Below are 21,343 nucleotides of genomic sequence, written 5' to 3' on the forward strand. Positions count from 1 at the left end.
CTGTCTCGGTTGTGCAATTGTGGCCTTTGAAATCTACGACTGTATTCCTAAGACTCTTCCGATTACCATGAAAAGGCTCCTCTCTAGCTGATACTGCTCATAATTATTTCAGTGTTGGGAAAACCATTTTTGTCCAACAGCAGTTATGTGAATGTACAGACCAGAACATCCCTAAACACACACGTTACTTTGGACTCGATTCTATATGTTGACAACAAATATGATCGAGTCATGATCGCTGGCATTTGAGTAACCATTAATTTTTAACATCTGGGATCAGTTCCTCTGGATCTGTCATTAGGGAGTCTACCCCAAGCTGGGTTGAGTTAAGAAATTGGCTGCCTGTAATTTTTGAAATTCTGAGGACTTTTTAGTGCTGGTAGCCTGAGAACACCAGCATATGCCATTCAGATTGAAGTCCCATATGTTAACACAGCTTTTTTTATCAACACATGATAAATAAGTCTTTAAAGAAGCTGGTCATCCTGTTTTTTACGCCGTTTTGGTGGTGTGTAGCAGGCACCAAGTAGCTCACGGCCTTCTAGTGTGTTTGTAAGAACACAGATCTACCAGCAGTCGAAATCTTTTACGTCTGATTTGCACAGACTTGCAGAGGTCATGAGATTTTCGAGGCAGTGTACTACACCCTTTCTTTTTTGCTCGCTTGAGCCCTCTGAGTTGGCTTGTAACTGTTCATGTTTACGTTCTGATCATGTGAGTTTTCCCAGTAATATCAACCAAGTCAAATTTATGCCCATAAATCAGCAATTCTAATTCCTCTCGTTTATTATCCGACCTCTAGCAGAAGTGTATAAGCGATTAAATCATTTCATCCTTTTGTGTAAGTGGATGCTTTTGCAATTTTGTTATCAAAAACATGTTTTAGAACTACAACCAAAACCCTCACACCATTTGCCCAGGCAGCGATTACACATGCAGAATTTTCTGATCATAGGGCAGGAGGAGCCTTGTAAGATCTCATATATACATTGGCTTCTGCTCAATTTGGCCAACTACCTCTGCAGAGATATTTCCTACAACTTCCTTGACAGGGATGCACTCACTGTCTATTCCTACAATCTTGTCTTGGTCCTTCACGTAATCTTCCAAACCAGTGGGTAAATATTTCCCCAATTTTCTGCCTTGTCTAGTCCCTGTGAGACCATTTTCATGCTTTCCCGCAGGGAGTAGCTATGTTTCTTAAGGAAGATTGTTCAGAACTGCTATACTTTGTTCTTTGTTACATCTGTGATTGCACTTCCAAACCACGGTTTTGTTTCTTTTAGCTTCATTGCCACTTGCACATCGCTCCGAAGAAATCTTTTCAGAAGGTGAGAAAATGGAGCCCCTGCGCTCCAGCTCAGAGCCACGCTCACGCTGCCAGCCAGCCTTGCCTTCCTGTCCTTGAAAATGGGAGTTTCTCAGATGCCTTCTCTTCAGGTTCGCTCTGAAATCTCTCTGTTGGCTGGTTCTCTTTGCCTTCTCCAGAGTTTGCCTGGCAACTGATGGGTAGATTAAGGGGAGATACTTAGTGCCAGCCCGACCCCCTCAGTGGCAGGTCAGTCAAGTCTGACTGATTAGAAAACCCAAGGATTTGAGGCAGGAGCCCCTAACATGAAAAAAACCACTAAGTAGGCATCTCTTATCTAGCCTGTTTGAAGGTCCCACATCCTCTGTCCTATGGCCAAACTCAGTAATCAGCAGGATCAGGCATATGGCTCATCAAGGTTTTTAATCTAGAGCCTGTGCTGTCTGCTCTGAAACACCCCTGTTTAGACCTCCTGAGGCAGGAGGAGACTTGGAGCTTGCCATGTCAAACTGAAGTGGCCCTTACCAAGTTATTCACCGCAGGAATGTTGAAGGAAAACGAATGATTTTGCATCTGTCCCTTTGAAAGGCCGTTCCCCCACAGTTAGCCCGGCAGATGACTTCCCAGGAGCTCCCTTGAAGTGGTAAATCGAGCTGTCGCCAGCTACAACAGCCTAAAGGGAATGGGACCGGTGACAAATACATTACAAAGGGCCAAGTTAACTCTAATTGTGCTTCGTTTAATGGGATCGTTAAAGCAGCTAACTCGCCCATAAGTGGCTGTTTGTGGGGGTCCCACCCTGGTGAAGGACTGCAGTGGTGCCCATTCAGAGCTCAGGACTGCGCCTTTCTGATGCTGAGCTCTGCCTTTTCGACCGAGTTTCCTGTGCGGTGTGAAATGATACGGATCAGGCAAGCACCAGGGAGTCCTTTCTCCTCACCTGGCTCCGACTTGCCTACGTGCCTTTTAGGATGAGCCTGACAGACCCACAGGAGCAGCAGAGTTTGGGCTCTACATCCAGGCGTGGCGCACAGGCTCCTTGAAATGCCGGCGCAACGGTAAGGGCGTATTACAAACAGGGAAAAAGACAACTGCTTGGCATCCTGTTCCCTAATAGGATTCCTTTCTGCACTGCCTGCCTTTCCAGTAGGCGCTTGGCAGGGTGACATGAAAACTGCTGCCCTTAGCTGGATGGCTGGGGCACCCACTGGTGTCCTGGGGCACGGCCAGTCTCAAGGTGCCCTGCACCTTCTTTTCCTGTATATTCACTTCTCTCTCTTTTTTTTTTCTTTATTTTTTATTTTCACACTTTTTTTTTTTTCTTATTGTGTCCCTACCTATATATTTTTTTTTAATCTGGTCTGCATCAGTGATGCCTGCAGGCAAAGCCTCCAGGGTTAGGCACAGCAGGAAGAGGTGTGACCAGTAATCCCTTTGCTGCAGCCAGAGGCACACAGGCTGAGGAAGTCCCAGGGGCTGAACACGGTTTTATTCTCAGGGTGCTGCTCACAGATGCTTGTGAGCCAGGTAGACACCTCTACTCCTCCCGAGTGCACGTTGCTTTCTCTTTCTAAGTGATGATTGTGTTTGGACCGGTGCTGTGGGGAATATATCTCAGTATAAAAATATCCATCCCTTTGAAAAGGCAGAGGATCATATTTCTTTTAAACCATACCTCAATCAACCTGTGAAAACCTGAAATATATCTGGACAAATCGGATTTATATGAAACAAGGAAAAAATATAGCAATTTTGGGGGTATTAAATTGAAAGTTCAATGTAGTCGTTCTTGGGCTAACTGGTGCTTGGGAAAATGGGGTTTAGATCGTTTTCAGAGATTCCCCTTTCTTTGCTGACAGTCAGAGAAAAGGGGCAAGAGGCTATTGCTTGTGTTTGTTCCTAAAGCAAATCACAGTTGATAGGTCCAACTTTAGACCGATCGGCCTTGACAAGTTTCCCTGCAATTCTTTCTGGTGTGCAGTTTTAGAAATCTTTGAACAGCGAGAAGCACAAAAGGTAGAAAGTTAATAAGACTCCACGGGGCTGTGAGATGGTACCTGACAAGGGAGGAGAGGTGCTTCTGTGACTAAAATAGGCGACACAGAAGGTGGTTTTGCACTTGTCTGAGAAAGTGGGAATCTTGTTACGGGCTAGGAAGGTCTGGTCTGCTCAGACATATAGTGTTCATAGCAAAAGGTTTGGTTTCATTAGCTGAATGTTTTCAGGGGGTTTCTTATAATTTTCAAATGTGTAATTTTTGAGTGATTTTATTCTGAGAAGTCAGCACTACAGCTCAGGTGTTTTGCTGCTGAATTGGACCGTGGTTTTGACTCTGTTTGTGCTTATGAAACAATTGCTGGCTATGAAACAGTTGGGGGGTTAAGAAAAATTTTGGCACGGCAAGGAAAAGATGTCCTTTTCCACTATCCATCTCCCCTGAAAGAACTTGAGGTTTCTGCTTTTGCTCTCCAAACCTGTGCAGATAATTAGTATCAATGATTTGTCCTTAAGAAGCAGCTTTGGCCTTGCATTTCAGAGAGAAATGTGGTTATTTTAGACTTAGCGAGTGTGCTTTAGGTTTTGATCCGTAGCTTTGGTTTTCTTGTTATTCATATTGATTGTTCCAATTTGTATGCTGTTTTGCTCTCTGAGTTGTTGATCTGTTTTGTTTCTGTTCTGTTTTTCAATGGCCACAGGTTTCTGATTTTCTGCTTTCTTCTTAGACTTTTAGGTTTTAATTCAATGCATGTTTTCCAGGGTATTTCTCTCTCACTTTGGCAAAGCTGTTGTATGATTGTGTTGCTTGCCTCTTCCTTCCTAGAGACAATGTTAACAGATATCATGGGAGAGATATCACCCTCCTCCCCCTAAATTTTATATAGAGCACTGCACTTAAGTCAGAAGTCGTATTCCCTTGCCTGTGGATTTTCCTTTGCTGGAAGGGCCAATTCGTAAAGCAGATGGGAACTGTCAGCTTTGTGTTTCTTGGGAATATGTTCCAAAATATATCCTTTAGCATGGTATCTTTTGCAAGGCACTGATGTAGGGAGAAACACTGGGATATTAAAATCCAGTTAATGGAAAACCATTAACATTTTGACTGGAAAGAGTGGAAGACCCTTTGAAAATCCTCCTGGCTAATAATCCCTTGGTGAGAGGCCAGTGCAAGGGGACTTCCCTTCTCTCCTCTGCAGCCCTGGCATCATTCCTGGGTACCTCCACAGGAGAAGGGTTATTGCTCACGAGCTTCAGCTTTTTGGGAATAAGTGCATATGGCGGGGCAGCAAAGAAGTGTGGAAGGCAACACATGGGGGAGAAAGAGTTTGAAAGAAGAGGAAAATGCCCCTGGAGCATGAGGCTGTTGGCTGGTGCTCTGATGTTCCCATTCCTTCCCATTCTTCTCAACTGTTTTGAAACACTCCAGATTCTCCCAGAGGGTGCAAAGCAAACGGCATTACTTCTGCCAGTGTGCAATACTGAGTCCAGTTAAACCAGTGTTTGGTCAGAAAACACTTTTAAAACCTGTTATCCTGCACGTTGGCTGAAAGGTAGGCAGCAGGAATAGGCAGCCTGTCTATTCCACCAGCATTTGCTCTCTCTGGCCATGAATTTAAAAAAGGGGTGCCACAATCGACATTATCCCACTCTGCAGGAGCCAAGGGGCTTGAGAATACTTCAAAAACCAACTGATGAAAATCTGGAAGCACCAGTTCTCCAGCGAGTGCCTGCTGGGCAGAGGCACCGCGTGCGTGTGCGTGCGTGCATGTGCGTGTGCATGGATGGGCTCTCTTCTTTTTAAAACCTTTGGAGTGAGTTTTTTGGATACTTCAGACGTCCCTTTTTCTCACCCTCAGATTGTTCGCCGCCTCCCCAGCAGAGTGACATATTGTTTGCAGTGGAATTTGACAGGCTCAGATGGCAGTAGCTGCTGCAAGATTTTTTAGTTCTTGTTGGTGCTACGACAGGTCTCAACAAATTCCCTCGCCCACTCGCCCGTGGTGCATAAGAAACTTTCTCTAAGTGCGAGGGGAGCTTGCCCATCAGTTTTGTCAAAATCTCAGCTTTCCTTTAAGCATGATGCAGAAATTCTGGCTTTCTGGATGTGACACAGATCTGCTCTACGGCAGTGGTGTTTGCAGATTCAGGAAGGCAGACAGACAAAGGCGAGTGAAACGTGAGCTCCCAAATAACCCTGTGCTGGCTTTGTGATGGAAGTGAACTGCCTGGGGTGTGTGCTGGGAAGAGGCTGTGGATTTCTGCTGAGGAGATCTGGCCCCGTGCTGTGTGCTGTGTTCAGTGCCCCTGTGTGAGTCCATCCTTTCCTGTTCTGTGTCTTTGCTACATACACAGGTGACAGATCTGCAAATCCACCCATCCTGCCCCAAATACCCAATGACTACAACAGAAACCTGTGAGCTGGTCACCCACTTCTGTGTATTGGTGGTGTTTCTGCTGGCCACCTCCAGGTATCCTCTTTAGGATGAGCTGAAATTCACCCTGGAAGACCTTTCTTTTGTCTACTGTGTCTGCAGGGGACCCCTGCTGACTGGCTCACGGGGACAAGGGAGTCCTCCCGTGCAACCTCTGTGTAAGAGGAGCCACCCTGGGCTTGGCATCCCTTCAGACTGGGACTGCTCTGGGTGGCAATGTCCAGCATGGCTCTTTTTCTGGGAGGAGATGCCTATTCAGAGGCTGTGGGCATCTTTGTGTCCCTTGTATTCCTGCAAGAGCGAGGGCATTCCAACCAAGCCATAAGTATTTCATGTTTGATTTAGGCTCAGCCTCACAAGGTTATTTTCAGGCAGTAGTCCTGAGGCCATCCCACTCACAGGCCTTTCCTTGGCATAAACAGCATTAGCCTGAGGGTGGCCCTCATCTGTGCCAGATGCCCACAGCCACGGCAGCAGGAAATCAATGGGGCGTGGGGATATCCCCGCCACCGCGCTCCGCCGCTAATAGCTGTGGTGGTGGAGGAGTCCCTGTGGCATTTCCACATTACCTGGAGATTTCCCAAGGCAGGAGAAATCCTAAGGATAATTAAGCCTGTTTTATTTAGGGCTGAGCTGAGCCATCAAAATGGCATAAAGCAGCCTAAATGGGCCAGAGGATCTGGCACCTTATGTGAAAACTAATCATTTTCTGAGGTGGTCTGATAATTTCTGAGGAGGATATAAAATAACTCACACCCACATGTAGCTTTTAATGAGTAGAAGGGCCTCTCTACTGCATGTTCTGGAATCGTACTCTTTAAAAAAAAAATACCCAGAGATGTTTGCGTGTAACAAAGCAAGAGGGAGACTGTGGCAGGAGCAGGAGCTTGGGGCAGTGTCTTTGTTGCTGTTTTCATCAGGGTTAAGGGCTCAATGACCATTTGGAAACCTTTTATGGGCAAACTGGCTAGCAGCCAGTACTGCAAATTTGCACTCCTGACTTTTTGATTAGTCAGTAGTCCATCAACAGCAGTAGAAACCTGAGAAACATTTGCAGCTAACCACGTGAAAAGCAGGTGTAATAAATCAGGTTGTTCAGGTTTAGTCCCAACTGGGAAATGTGGGGATGGAGGTAGAAATCATTCCTACTCCTCTCGTGGTGTATCAGAATACCTGCTGCATCGAGCCTTACCCCAGTCCCTCTTTCCAGCAAGATTTCAGTTTATAACAGCGATTGCATTCCCATCGGGAAATCGCAGATTTCCAACAATTTCTTTTAAGATCCACAGTGAAATTGCATGAATGACAACCATTCCTCCATCTCATCGCAGGATCAGGACCGCAGCATGGTCTTTTTAAGCTTAAGGAGCGAACCCTTAATCGCTGCTGACTGTGCTAAGTGGAAGGAGCTCCCTCTGTGCCAGTGCCCCGACGGCAGCAGAGGCATCTTTTCCATTTATTTGCCTCTGTCCCTTGGGGACATGGAGTGGGGGCAGCACTGGTGACAGGGGGGGACCCGAGCTCTGCTCCCTGGCTCCTGCCATGCCTGTGCCCAGGCTTTTCCCGGGAGCAAATCAGCAGAGCTGGTGACAGCAGAAGCCATGAAAAGACTGTGGCAGATGTGAGCCTGCTCTCTAATACTTTATGAATACTGAATCTGGGTTTTTTTCAGGGGGAGGGCAGCTCTGTCTGTGTTGTTTGCTTGTTATTTGTCACATTTAGGGTATACACAACACTGAAGTGTGTGGTGTTGATAATAAAAGTGGCAAAGGTGCATCCTGGGAGATATGTTCTGTCAGGGGAGATACAACAAGAGTGGACAAGAAAGTGGGATGGAAGTGTTGGTGCTGTGAAGGCAGATCCGTGTTAGAGGCCATGTAAGAGCTTCAGGAGCTTGTTTTAATGATTTCTTTTTTTTTTTTTTTTTTTTTCTGTTGGGTGGACTACTGAACCAAAATGGTCTGGTAGTTGTGGACCACAATTTTGTAATAGCTGCACAAGAATTCTCTCTTCCCCAAGTTATGACATTTTAGGATTAAACAGAACCTCCCTGTGTCCCTGAAGATGAACACAGGAGTTATCATCAAGTTTAGAAATTAATTTCAGGAAAAATTCAGGGGATGCGTCCTGCAGTTGCAGGAAATGGCAATTCGCAGTCTTGTGAGAAGGAGGGCGGATGGGACAGGTGTCACCGAGGGGACACCTCACCTTCCCCTCCCCATCAACTTACATCCAGCCTGAACATTGGGGCCACACAATAACTTATTACTGCCTTTGCTGTTAGCGGGGCTGTAGTTAAACAGACACCTTCAGGCTCTAGCCCAGCAGTTCAATTGCTTTCCCAGGTATTAAAATAACAAAAGAAACAGAAACTACTGAAAGAGGAAGAAGAAAGCAGAGCCCTTCAACACCCCCAGCATCTGGCAGGCAGCAAGAGCAGGCACATCCAGGGATGGTTTGCACGCTCGGTGCTGAGTTGTCCGTGGCGGGTGTTTGAGAAAAACTCTTTTTTATAGCAGTTTTAAGAAAAATTTAGTAATAACCGAGCAAACTGCTGAAACCAACTGAGCTGAACAAGGGAATAACAACAAAACAAAAAGCCCAGTGTGTGTCTCTTGCCTGGGGCAAGCTACAGCTGATGGATAAAGTGACAGACGAATCCTTCCCTCATTTCCATTTTAATCTCTGTCTACTAATTGTCATCAATATCATCAGGGTCACTAGACCACTAGTGCGAGTCTGCAACCTTCCGCAGGAACCGCAGCTTTATGCCTGCCTGGCCCCCAGGGCTTTGCCCCTGTGCTAACCCAGGCTGTACTGGGGGATGCCTGGGAGCGGGAGGAAGGGCCCTTGGAGGTGAGGTGGGTGATGTTTCCCAGCCCCACGCAGGAGAGGCTACTCGTAGTGTCCCGGCATAAAAATACAGGACAATTGCAGCCCTCTCTGAAATTAAAATTATTTACACTCCTTTTATGCCCAGGCCAGGATTTGGAAAAAGGGCAGCTGGGAATCCAGCTCTTGTTGGAAGAGAGGGCTCATACTGACTCTTAAATCAATGGCTGTGTGATGAAAGCACTCTTTGGATCAGACCCAAGGAGGACAGAGTCACAGCTTTCTGTCGGTGGTTTCTCCTCCCGTCCTTACTACGGTGTGTGTAACACACATGAGGCGCCACAAGGGTACTCAGGGGGATCTCTCCTGGTGACCAGTTGGGTACTCCCTCAGAATTTTGTCCCATCATCCCTATGCCCAGGAAAGGCACCGACAAAGTGTTGTAAAGGTAATGTTTAACCCAGGGGCTCCAAGCCAAATCCCGGCCTCTGCGCACAGCTTGAGCACAAATTGTGCCCATGGCAACTACGCAGCGACTCACTTGGTTGGAAACCTCCCATCCCCACTCAGAGTCAGCCATGTGGTCCTCTGCTTCAGCTGCTAAAAAGTAATAGATTTTTGGCATTAACTCTGTACCTTTACCCTACACCAAATCCTCCCTGCTGTATAGGTACTGCGTGTTCATGGGATTCAGACAAGGCTCTGGGTTTGCTCTGTTGAACTGCTCCCTCATAACAATTTTCAACCTTTGTGTTCCCTTCCCAAAGTCTCAACATCCCTTTGGTGGTACCATCTTCATCCCTTCTCCAAATCTCCCTCATCTCCTGAATACACTTAGACTTCCCAAATACTCTGCCAGCTTCTTATCCCATCTCCCACGAGGTAACCATTTCTTGAACAGGAGATGCGAGGATAAAAATGGACTTTTCTTAGTTTTGCTGTTGATTTGGGATGTAATGAGTTCAATAGCTGCAGTTAACTCCTCTGTTCTTGCAGCTGTAGCTGGTGACAAGGGTGCTGCAGGCTCTGAGGTGTATCTATCCTAACACCTGAAATTGGGTTGCTTTTAGGATGTTTTAGGATGCTGTGTGGTTTTGAGGTACCACATTTGCAAGATGGTGCATCTGTTGCTTTGGGGGGAGACAGCCATGGTCCCGGAGAGGGTCATCTTGGCCTCAAGGTGGTCCTCCTTGGCTTGCTATTCCATTGCTATTGCTTTTCTAGTTACCCAGTGAATTAGGAAGGGACTGTTGCAATATTATAATGCAAGTGTGTGTACCCCTGGCTGTGTGGGATTTTACCACTGTGGTGTGCTGCAAATCTGTAAGGAATGGTTGACGCCACCTTGTTGTTTGTGCTCTCCTGAGCGATTCGCCGCCAGCTCTGTGACCGGGGTAGGGAGAGGCAGAGAGGCAACAAAAAAATGACTCTGTGAAGCCGTCTGCTGCAAATCTTCCCAGGGGAAGATTTGGAATCCCCCTGTTCCCGCGATGAAAATCTTCAGAGGCCCCGTGCCCTGTAAGCCGCAGTCCCTGCGGCTGCAACTCCAGATCTTTGGAGCTTATTGGTAACATATTTGCAAAGCTGCCCTGCTGTGATCACTGATCTCTGCCAGCTTAAATTTGGGAAAATGCTTTACACAGCCTTTCCTCTCCCCTCCTTCAACCCCTGCAGGTCTATATACAAGAAAAGAAAGATTTAGTGTTTGAGCATAAGCACTGGTCAGCCAATCTGCAGCGCATCTTCTTGAAAACCCAAAACAGGTGCTCTTGGGCCATCAAAGTCTTGAAGCAGTTAAACTTCCTTTCACCTCTGTTGCAGTTCCTTTAAAAGAAATAGAGAGATCTTCAAAAGGTGGAAGGGTGGCAGGCCAGAAACGTAAAGCGTGTGCAATCACTCAGATACAAGTGGCACCACTAAAAATTGCCTTCATATATCAGCTTATGGTTTACACACTGTGGCAGAAAGGACGCTAAAAGGTCAGCAGAAAAAAAATATATATGTCAAGCCTGGAGCTGTGACTCCAAAGGTGTGGAAAGACATGATCTGAGAAGGGTTCTAGAGGGACTGGATAAGTGCTTGATATGGCAGGATTTTTTATTTTATTTTATTTTATTTTTTGCAAGGGAGCTGCTTGCAAACGTCAGCACAGAAGCCAAGGTATATACTCGCAGTAACCTCTTGCTACGACCCCTGGTGACAAGACGGATAGTTCCATTCATCTGTGGGTGAGCAGCAGAGGCTCTCTGCATTTTTTACTTGAAGCCCTGGATGAATTTGTTTGTGGAGGGGAATGTCACCGTTGTGAATGCTCTGATCACTCATGTGCCCATAGTGAAGTCAGTGGTAGGGAAGCGGGGAGGTGGGGGGGGGAGTAGGGGGAGGCAGAGCAAGGAGGAAAGCAAGCTTCTCTCTGGGGGTCTCGGGGATGCCAGCTTATATCCAGCAAAACATCTCCAACCAAACATTAATGGAAGATGTGACTTTGAAACAGAGGGATCAGCAAATACGCCGTAAATTAATAATGTGCCCTTTTAGTAGCAATTGCTTTATGAAAATCGGTAGGGCTTTTTTTCCCTCCCCCTCTCCTTGTAGAAATACCTCTGAAATAAGTGGGTCTCACTGGAGTTTTGTTTAAGACTGACCCCTTACTTTATTAACCGTGTAACATTTTAAGGTTGTTTTTTCCTCTCTGTCTCCTCCAGCAAGTCTCTATTGATCACTGTTTACAGTTATAATCCCTTTCAAATTTATCATCCATGACTAACACCACACGTATTGATTGGTGCTGACGGATGTCCCTGTATGGTGTATACCCACAGTGATTCTGGCCAGTGAAGTACAGTAGATATATTTTTTTTCCTCTCCTTCATTTGCTTTTTATAGCTTTCTGCTCCCTCCCTTTTGTTCTCAGTCTGACTAACCTATTTCACACAAACACCGTGGGATTAACATGTCTAAATTTAGGACAATTTCTTCATTCCTGATGAGGTCTTTGGAACAGGAAGGAAAAGAAAGGGTAGTGGTGGGGTTTGGATTTTGTTGTTGTTTTTTTCCTCAATTGGGAAGCTACTGGAAGAAGACAGGCCCTATAGGAGATCAGATTTATGAGGGACATCCACACGTCTTAACCTAAAGCCTAAAGTAACAAAGATGTAAGGGCTAGTTTTTTTAGGGACAAATTAGATGTCACTGGTGACTAAGGACAAGGTGTCCGAAATCTGGACTATAAATGGAGTCATTTGTCAACAATGCATTTTTGCTTGCCTGCTGCAACATTTCCTCCATCTCTTGCTGGCCAGAAATAGAGCTTAAGGTCAATCCCTTTTCTCAGCCACCTTGATTTCACTTGAATTTACAAACTTAAAAACAAATAAATAAACAAACAAAAAAACCCCAAGGATTTTGGTGCCATAGCAGCATGCAACTTTTGTCACTTAGGGTATTGTTTTTTTTCTTGCTAACCCAAAGGTGTGAACTTCACCTTTTGAAGCCTGTGTTCCTTCCAGATTTTAATAATCCATTTGTAACTTTTTTTTTTGGTGTGCTTTATGCAATGGTTTAAATACATGTTCTTGTACATGTGTTTTATTTGGGTGTAATAAGGCAGCAACTGTAAGACAGAGTTGTTAAATCTCAGTAAAAATGTTTTTAATAATAATTTCACATTTATTTAATATAAAACCACTGTCTTATTAAATCTAACTCTTTAGATTTAATAGGATGGTTTATTGTATTATAGCATTACTACTACAGTGCTATAGTTATGGTTGAAAAGGCATTTTCATTATAAACTCCTGTTTGCAGGTGCTTATAACTTCCTGAAGTACAGCACCTCTCTTATTTGAATGTGAAATCACTCACTGTACCTCTTAATTTTTTTCTTTCATCTCCTTCTCAGAGACAAGGACATTTAGATGTCAAAAATAAAACAAGAAAAGCATCAGTTACTGAGGAGCAGCCATCAGAGCTGAGAATTAAAATGCACCAAGGTAAGAGTTCAGACTTAGAGCTTAGGAAACTCTGGACCTTGATCAAGTTGCTGCACCCGTGGCTGTTAAAGCATAAAGCTGGCAATTTGCTCAGTAATGTGCAGTGCCACTGTTGTGACAGAGGAGCACGTTGGCAAGACTTGGCTGTCAGGAGGAGTGTTATCACTGAAGTCCCAAATTCTTGTGGTCTTGATAAACTCTGTATTGGCACGATGTGTATGGCAGGGCAAGGACTTTGTGGAGTTTTTGGTCCGTTTTCTGCACGGGGGATGTCAGGAGGGTCCAGCAGCTGTGGGTGGTGAAGAAGGAGTCAACCCTGAGCCTGTGTGTTCAGTGGGAGCACTTGTAGCATCTTGCAGGGTGCTGGCCTGCCCAGCCCCACCGTTTCCTGTGGTTTCATGGAAGAAATTGCCTTGTCCCCCAAGGCTCCTCAAAAGGCCCCTTGCTTGGGCCAACCACGTAAATGTGGCACAGGAACTCTTGGCTGTCATTTCTTTTGTTTGCCACCATGAACTTCAGAGGTGTCCCCCCTGAACTGGACCTTTTGCAGTGGAGGATAACAAAATATAAATCTGATTTATCTTAGCTAACATTAAGCATATAAGAGGCAGGCTGCCTCGGGGTACCCCACTAAAGCCTACTGCAAACCAGCCTCTGCCTAATCACTGAAAGGAGAATGTGGCAGCCATCTGTGCCATCCTTCATGGCACAGTTTATTCCTGTTCTTCTAACCACCTGTAAAATGAGTAGGAATGCCGATATCTGAATATTTTTACAACTCAAAGTAAATCTTGTGTAGATGGAAGAGACCTGATTTCCCCTGAGTTTTCAGCTGTTACAGACTCAGGCAGGTGCCATGAAGGAGTTTATTTATGACCTTGAAACCAAGTGTAGTGAAGGGTAGATGGGTCATTGGTTTGCCCCAAGTTTGTTGTGTCCCTTTATGATCTGTTGGCTGAGGAAGAGCCAAAAAAAAAAATTAAAAAAATATATAGCTCTGTTCTCTGTGTGTGTGTTTCTCCTTCACCTTGAAGGCAAACAGGGGTTTATCTGGTGAGGTGCTCAGGACTAGATCCAGGGTCAGTGTACTTACAGGGGATGAACTGGGTTAATTACCAGGTTTTATGATGAACAAACAGGACCTGCCTTCAGCAGGGCTGTCTCCAGGAAATGGGGCACTTTTCGGTGCCATGTCCTGGCCGTGCCTCTGAAAGGGTGACATCCACAGTGGCCACGTGGGTTTCTTCTGGTATCGCTGTGACTGACCCTTGCAACATTACAGAGCTTTAGTAAATGTAATGTTTAATTGCTTTCTGGGCTGGGAACCGCTTGTAAACAAACCTGAGCCTCAATGGAGACTTTATAGTTAAATAAATAAATGCTGACAAAGAAAGACTGGAGACACAAAAAACCCAAACAGGAGCACGGCACTAAACTGCCCCATAAAACCTGTGTAAAGAGAGAGTGTTTCATGGTGTCGCAACAGCAGGCTTTTTGCTTTTCCACAGGCTGAGTCTGCATGTGTAATTGCTTCCCTTTATTTCAGCTCTGTCCCAGAAACTCCTGCTGGAGTGGCACTGAGCAGAGGGGTAGGTTGGTTTGTTTGTTTTTTTAATTATCACCAGGCTTTGACAAATTTCTCGTTTGGTGGTGGGAAGATCCATGCAGGAGGAGGGACATGTGCCACTGTTACAAAGGGTGCAGCCTGTTCTTGCTGGCGTAGAACTGGGGCTGAGCAGTAATTGCTGAGCAGAAAGTGGCTCCTTAAAAGCACACAGAGTTTTGGTAAATCTCTTCTGGGTCTAAGCAGCAATGCAATCCTTCTACTCGGGCCTAAACATCAAGTCTTTTCTGGGAATGCAAATACAGGTCGGTGTAAATTCATCAAAACAAGAGTTCTTTAAACAGCCAGTTCTCCTGCTCTTGTATAATCCATTCTGGGCTTAGGAATACTAATAGTTTCCTCAATTAAAAAGGCTTTGCCTCTCTCACCTTCAACTCTACCCAAGATAAAAGGGTTTGTAGGTACAACTGCTCTGCCTCGAAAGCCCTCACTGCAGCCATGGCAAGGCTGAAAATCAAGGTTGTTTCTAGGAAAAACAGATAAATTAAGCAAGTTTTTGTGGCAGGACCTAATTTTGGGTAGGTTATTCTCCCCATGCAGTCTTGCACTACTGCAAAACCTTGTGTAAGGTCCTTTTAATGTTCCTCAAGTACATGTCTCGTCCTTTTAATGTTTCTTGAGTGCATGTCCAAAAACCACAGTGGTAACAGTTGCCTCCATCCAAAAGAGAAACAAATGCAATTATTTAAAAGTAGCAGCCACAAGTGTACTCATTAAATGGAAGATGGTCATATAGGCAGCTCTGAGCTGCTCCTGAATTTCCAGAGGACTTGTAATGTATTACCACTGTTTCAGCCCATTCTGTTGGGTTTTTTTTTTAGGCTGTGCGGGTAGACTTGACCCCTCTTTTGCCAGTTTTAATTTTCCTGCTGTTTTTTAGTAGCTCTGTGGTCATGCTGCTAACAAAGGAGCACTATAAAGGGATTAATGAGTATCATGAGGAAATAAGAAGCCTGTCGCCTTGATTTTTTTGGACTGTGTTTCAGTTATAACAAATATTTAAAAAATCTTGAAGATACAGAAGCTGGGAATTTTCTATTTTTACTTTTTATGAGGATCATTTAAAAATATCCACAGGTTCATTTTTGTGTAATATCACGTGACTTGGCATGCTTCAGGTTGTAGTTAGTCACTTTTTGGTAAAATTCTCTTACGGAAAAATGTGTGCACGCCATTTTAAAATCATATTCAGCCATATGGAAAAATTCTTTGTGCTTGCAAAATGTGGAAATCTGGTTAGAATCAATGTTAGTTTTATCTTGAAACCAGTCAATTTTGTTGGAAATGGAACTGGAGCAGAGCTTGGTTTTTGGAGAGAGAAATTCACGTAGCCTGGTGACATTTCCTGGCTGGACAGACCTGTTTTGAAATTTGAAATAGAACACAAAAAAAAAGAGATGAAGTGAAACACCTCTCCTGGATTTGTTTTTCTGATAAGAAAGTCAACCCTGGACTTCCCATGAGCCTGGCATTGTCCTGTCATGGAGGTCAGAAATTTCCCAGGGTTTTGGACCAGTCCAGCAGCTGAGGGAAGGTCTGGAAATACAGATATTAAACTGGGGATAGTGCAAATGTTGATTGGCAAAAGTCTGCGGAAGCTTCCTTGGAAGAAGGAGTGATTTTCAAGTAATTTGTATAAAGAGGGCTTAAAGTCACTTGATTAAACTGTAGCATCAGGAGGAAAAAGAATTCTTCTCCATATAAAACCAAAAAATAATCATAATAATCCAGGCTTTTATATCTTCTAATGGTAAACCACTTTGGTTATTTCAGATACCAGCCTGTTAAGCTTCTGAGTTCTCCACATGGTCAGAAGATTGTAAGGACCTCCACACAGTTCAACCTTGGATGGAACTTCTTACAGGTCCTTATTTTTTTTTTTTTACTCTCTTGGGAAATGCATTTTCACCTCTTTGTCCCACGTATCTTTTCTTTTCACTTCTTTTCTTCCTCTTTTTTGGCCTTTTTTATTTTTTCTAACCTCAGAGGTAGCAATCCTACTGCTATTAGCAAGATGTCTATTATAGTGTCATTAAAAAAGCTATAGTCAGAGCATGGAATGACTCACATCATGGAGGAGTTAATAATTCACTGTAATAAAAGTATAAAGTTTTATGATAAACCACTCTCAGGGGAGTTAAATATAATCCTTAGCGGGTCACACACTGACTACAAAGCTTACATTTGTAATGGTAATTTGAATTTACTACATCGCCTTTAGTTTTTAAGCGTTTGTATGTCATTAGACCTTATAAATTGATTTATATATTCAACTCCAGTATAATTCTACATAAAGGTACAATAAATTTTATGGATTATAGATATGGCATCTAAAACAGTTTAGAAAAATAATTTTATTAAATTCACTTAAACGGCGGCGATGAACAGCGGTGCCGGAGCGTCTCAACTTCTGAGAACCGCACGAGGCGGGGAGGGAGCTGCACGTGGTGGTGGGGACAGAGGGAGGGGACCAGGCCATAACTGGTCACCCAGCTTCTCAGTCAGGGCTCTGGTGGCACTGAGTCAGGCAGCCACAACTGTCATTGAGAAGGACCCGTGTTCTATTCCAAAATTCCTTCTCCTACTGGGACATGTGAGGCCACCCTTAATACCCTGTTGGTGACATTCCTGGTAGGGGTACAAGATCACCTGCAGGAAAGGGCTGTGTTTGTACCATTAACAAGTCACTTCTTTCTTAATTTTGTTGTTCTTTTACTTGGGTTAAAACCAGCCTGCTGTGTTGCACCTTAGCCTGAGCTGGCTTCTGAGGGATATCTTTCCTCAGCATTTTGCCTCCTCTGCACTCTTTATCAGAAATAGCTTGTAAAAAGTGAAAATATCTATTTTTTTCCTTCCCCCCAGCTTGGAATTAGCAAACACATCCACACCAGAATCCATTAAAGATGTTCATCTTAAGCATTCTTTATTGGTGTAATTTCAGCAGAGCTGCCTGTGAGGAAAGCGGCTGTTGGTATTTTGCTTCTGACATGGCAGATCCTGCTCAGACCCCTCATCCTGTGAAAACTTCTGTTTGCATTCCCAAACATGTTGAGCAGTCTCTGAAAACAGCACGGGACGCAGCTCAAAAAACACTTGATAAACTTTACCGTCTGTTTCTTAAGGGGTGGTTTTAAATAGTCAACCAGCATTTTAATGCTGCCTTTCCTAAAGTCGGCGTAATTTCAGTGCTGATCTTGAAAACCCTTTGTCTAATCCTCTGTGTAATCTTTCCCATAACAAACCTAAAAAAGATCCCTGACCTCCCTGGTGGGCAGTTATCATCGTATTCCCCGTCGCACTCACACATTAGCAAGGCTTTATCCCATCATGGTTTTGTTTTTGAAAGCATTGAGGTAAATCTCAGGTGGCATCCTGCACTCAGTGGGTGTGTCGCTGATGGAATGACCCAGCCAGCTGGACAGGTTTATGTACAATTTACTGGAAATGTATTAAATGTGTCTCGGGAAATGATTCTTTAAAACGTTCTCACTGCCAGTGCAGTAAAGATTAAGACCTTGGCATGGAACAGAGAAAAAAATTAAATAATTTTCAGGAGCTTGATGTAAAATAATGATGTTAAATGTAACTTGAAGTCACCAAAGGATGAACATTTAGGGGCTGAATTCCTACTCTTCCCTTGATTAATTCCCATAATAATTCAGGGGTCTCTGAGACTTGCAGGCTGAATTTGAGCCCTGGCACAAGCACACCGAGTCCTGCTTTAATCCCTCTCGGGCAGTTTGCTCAGACAAATGCAGGATTACATAGGCAAAAAGAGAACTTGCAGGTGGGCAAGCTCTTGGGAAAATAAGCACTGTTATTTTCACGTAATTATTTTTGATATTCCAATTCCTCTTTTTACATTCATTGGCTTAAATATTGTGAGGGCAGTGTTTAGGCTGCCTCCTGGATTTCATTTGTGCCTGAATTTCCTAAGCCAGTCAAGAGGGCTTTACAGTCTCTGTGCTTAACATGTTGTTGCCTTTAGATGTTACTGCATGCAGATTTCTTTTTTTTATTATTATTATTATTATTATTTGTGCCTTTTGTGTCCATTTTACTTCACCATGATTCCCTTGTTTGGTTGCATCGGAGCACCAAGAGGCAGCATTGCTGGAATTTTCCCTGGCATGAAGGTGTAGGTGGAGAGGCTTGTCTGCCACAGCAACGGGACTTGCCTGATTTTTGCCTTTTTAAGTGCCTCCATCACTGTTGGCACAGATGAGAGTGATCAGGATAAATGCAAAAAAATTGCCCATCTGCCCCCAAACATTGGGGTTGCAATGGGTGGGAAGTGACAGTGGGTGCTATGGGATGCATGGCATGCCGAGGGAATAGCAAGTGAAAGGGCTTGGAGCACCTTCTAGTTTCAGCATCTAAAATTATGCAGGGATAAACTGCTTTCTGCAGTATCCTTGAACATTTGCTCCGCAGCAAATAAAGGCATTAAGTCTTTCCTCCTCTTCCAAATACACAGCTTAGAAATAAAAGGTAATAACTGACGATATACAAACACTGAAATTTCCATTCTTCACAGATTAAATGATCCTTGCTGCAGATCATGAAAAGAGACATTAGTGAGAGAAAAAAAGGCAGGGACACACACACTTTGTGCAGCATCAAGCAGTATATTCTGTGCTTAAATAAGAGGGAAGCTGATGGAGAACTGCAGGATTTAAAATCGTGGTGGACACAGTAGGTTGATTTTTGCCAGGACAGGATGAGTGCAGGGGGGACAGAGGTGGGAGGGACAGGGAGCAGATCTGGCATTGACCAGTTGCCCTCCTTAAAGTTTCAAAAGTTTGTAATCCTCGGGGTTTTTTTTGAAGAACATTTTAGCCCCTGCCGACAGGTTCTTGGGCATCCTCTCCTCATGTCTTCAGGCACACTTTGAAGAAAAGATTTCACCACTTGTTCGAGTCAATAGTAATTATTGTTTAGTACTGGATTATATAAGGCTATTCCATAGGCTTATGGAATTAAAAAGAGTTGTTAGGATGTCTTTACAGCTGGCAAAGAGTTAATGGCTTCAAGTTGAGATGGAATAATTACTGCCTGGACTGATTTACTATTTCGTTTCTATGATGTTTGAAAATCTAATAAATCATTTTACTTTTATCTTGATAGTTAATTCTTTCATTAGGAAAATTAGACGCTTCATTATAATGTTTATCATGAGCGGAAAGGTTTTTTTTTTTAATTTTTGGGTTTTTTTTCTAGTTTTAGGATCACACAGTTCACTTCTGCCAGGTTTTCATTTTCTTTATCAGGTTTTCATTTTCTTTGTCATTCCTAAGGGAATGCAGCAGCAGAGCAGTGGGCTGGATCAGACCTGGGGCCTGCTTTGGAGGTGCCACCCACACCATTCACCTTGATTTCCTGGGGAGCTGTAGATGTTTTGGAAAATCAGGCTTTAAGCTCTTTAGGCTCTTAGATGCATAGATATGGAGACTAGAAGGGATTGTAAAGCTCTTTTACTCCCCATTTCTGGAAAATTCAGATTAAAAAATCCCACCCAGCAGCAGGCAAGACACCTTTATTCCCTCCAGTGCAGTGCCGAACACTTGCTCCATATGCTCTAATTTGGCTTGAACGTGCATTTTAATCTTCCCTCTTGTGCAAAATGGTGTTTTTTGTTAAGATAACCCACAGTGATTCCACTCACAGTATTCGTCAGTCCATTAGAAATGGGACCAGGAACTCCCTGCAACAAAAAATGGTTCCTTAGCCTGGAAGATGCTTCTTTACCCGTACGACATCTGTGAGCTCTACATACTCCCCACTTAGGCTGATTGCTCCTACAATTAATGTGCTTTGGGGTTGTGATTCTGTAATCACCCCGTGCATTGAGAAATGCCCAGCGTGTATTGAAAAGTGTCTATAATATATTTTAAAGGGAATTCTTAACTAAGCTCTGACCTTGATACAGTCTGAAGGTGAAGAGGATCAATCATAGATAAAAGGAGGGGAACTCTCGGAGGACGTGAGTACCTAAGATTTTCTCTAGGTGTAATTCTGGATCTGTATTTATTTGTATTTATCTTTGAAAGCTCAGACAAGTAGAGATGCTGTAATTGATTTTATTTGAAAGTGAGAGATGGGGTCAAATGGAAGCTTTTTGGTCTCCTGCTTTTACTTCTCTACCTATAAAAAATGAGCATTTTTACTAGAGGTGCTTAATGACATTCACATTTTTTTGGCCAGGCGTGTGAATGGGAGCCTCCAGCAAAGCAAACTCCACCTCTCCCGGCTTCAGATGAGCTGGGAAAGATCCTCATCCTGCCAACTCATCCTTAATTGGCCTATATAGTAAGAAGCAATTAAAACTAAAGGCCCGATTCATAAAAAATGTACGTTGTGTTCTGTGTGCATAGGGGCTTTTCCTGCTCTCCAGCTAAAAGTGCAAGAGGCATATTAGCTTCCAGTGCACCTTTTTGCAATTTACTCCCTTCCCTCCTTTTTCTGAGTCACAGCTGACCTTTTCTCCCGGTTCCTCTGCCAGTGAGTATCATAGAATCCTAGAATATCCTGAGTTGGGAGGGACTCACAAGGTCCACCCAGGTCCAAGTATATGGAGGTGTGTGGTGTAAACCTTCTGGACAAAAGGTAAAGTTTACACAATATGTGAAAATGTCCAAATAGAAGCTAATGGCTGTGTGTCAGCAGTGCTGCCTTCTCTTAGCTGATTGATTTTTAGCAAGCCACTGGCTTGCTAGACAGATTTTGAAAGATCTTTGCTGGCATGCTGAGTGTACAAAGCCTGCAATTTCTTTTTGTCTTGTTCTAAAAGAGGAAAAATAAAATAATGTTAAGCATTTCATGCACAGAAAAAAAGGAATAGAGGCAAATCACCTATCTGATGTTGAAGCTCATGCAAAGCCCAAATTTGAATTTTTTTTCCTTCCCATACTTCCACATTCTTGTTTAATAACTGGATGTATGAATGGACTGAAATACATGAATGCAATTCCTTTGTTTTTTTTTTTTTTTATTAGAATTAGTTTTCTGTGTGGTGTGTTTGGGCTTTGTGTTTTATATTTTTTTTTCGTCTGCAAGGATTTTTGGGATACAATTTATGTGGGTGACTGCATGGTATAAAGCTGACTCATGCTCCATCTGTTGCGAAATACCTGTAGCTTTTAGAACGATCTCCACT

This window comes from Manacus vitellinus, unplaced genomic scaffold, assembly GCF_001715985.3.
Source record: "Manacus vitellinus isolate BGI_N305 unplaced genomic scaffold, ASM171598v3 scaffold_38_pilon, whole genome shotgun sequence".
Taxonomy (NCBI): Eukaryota; Metazoa; Chordata; class Aves; order Passeriformes; family Pipridae; genus Manacus; species Manacus vitellinus.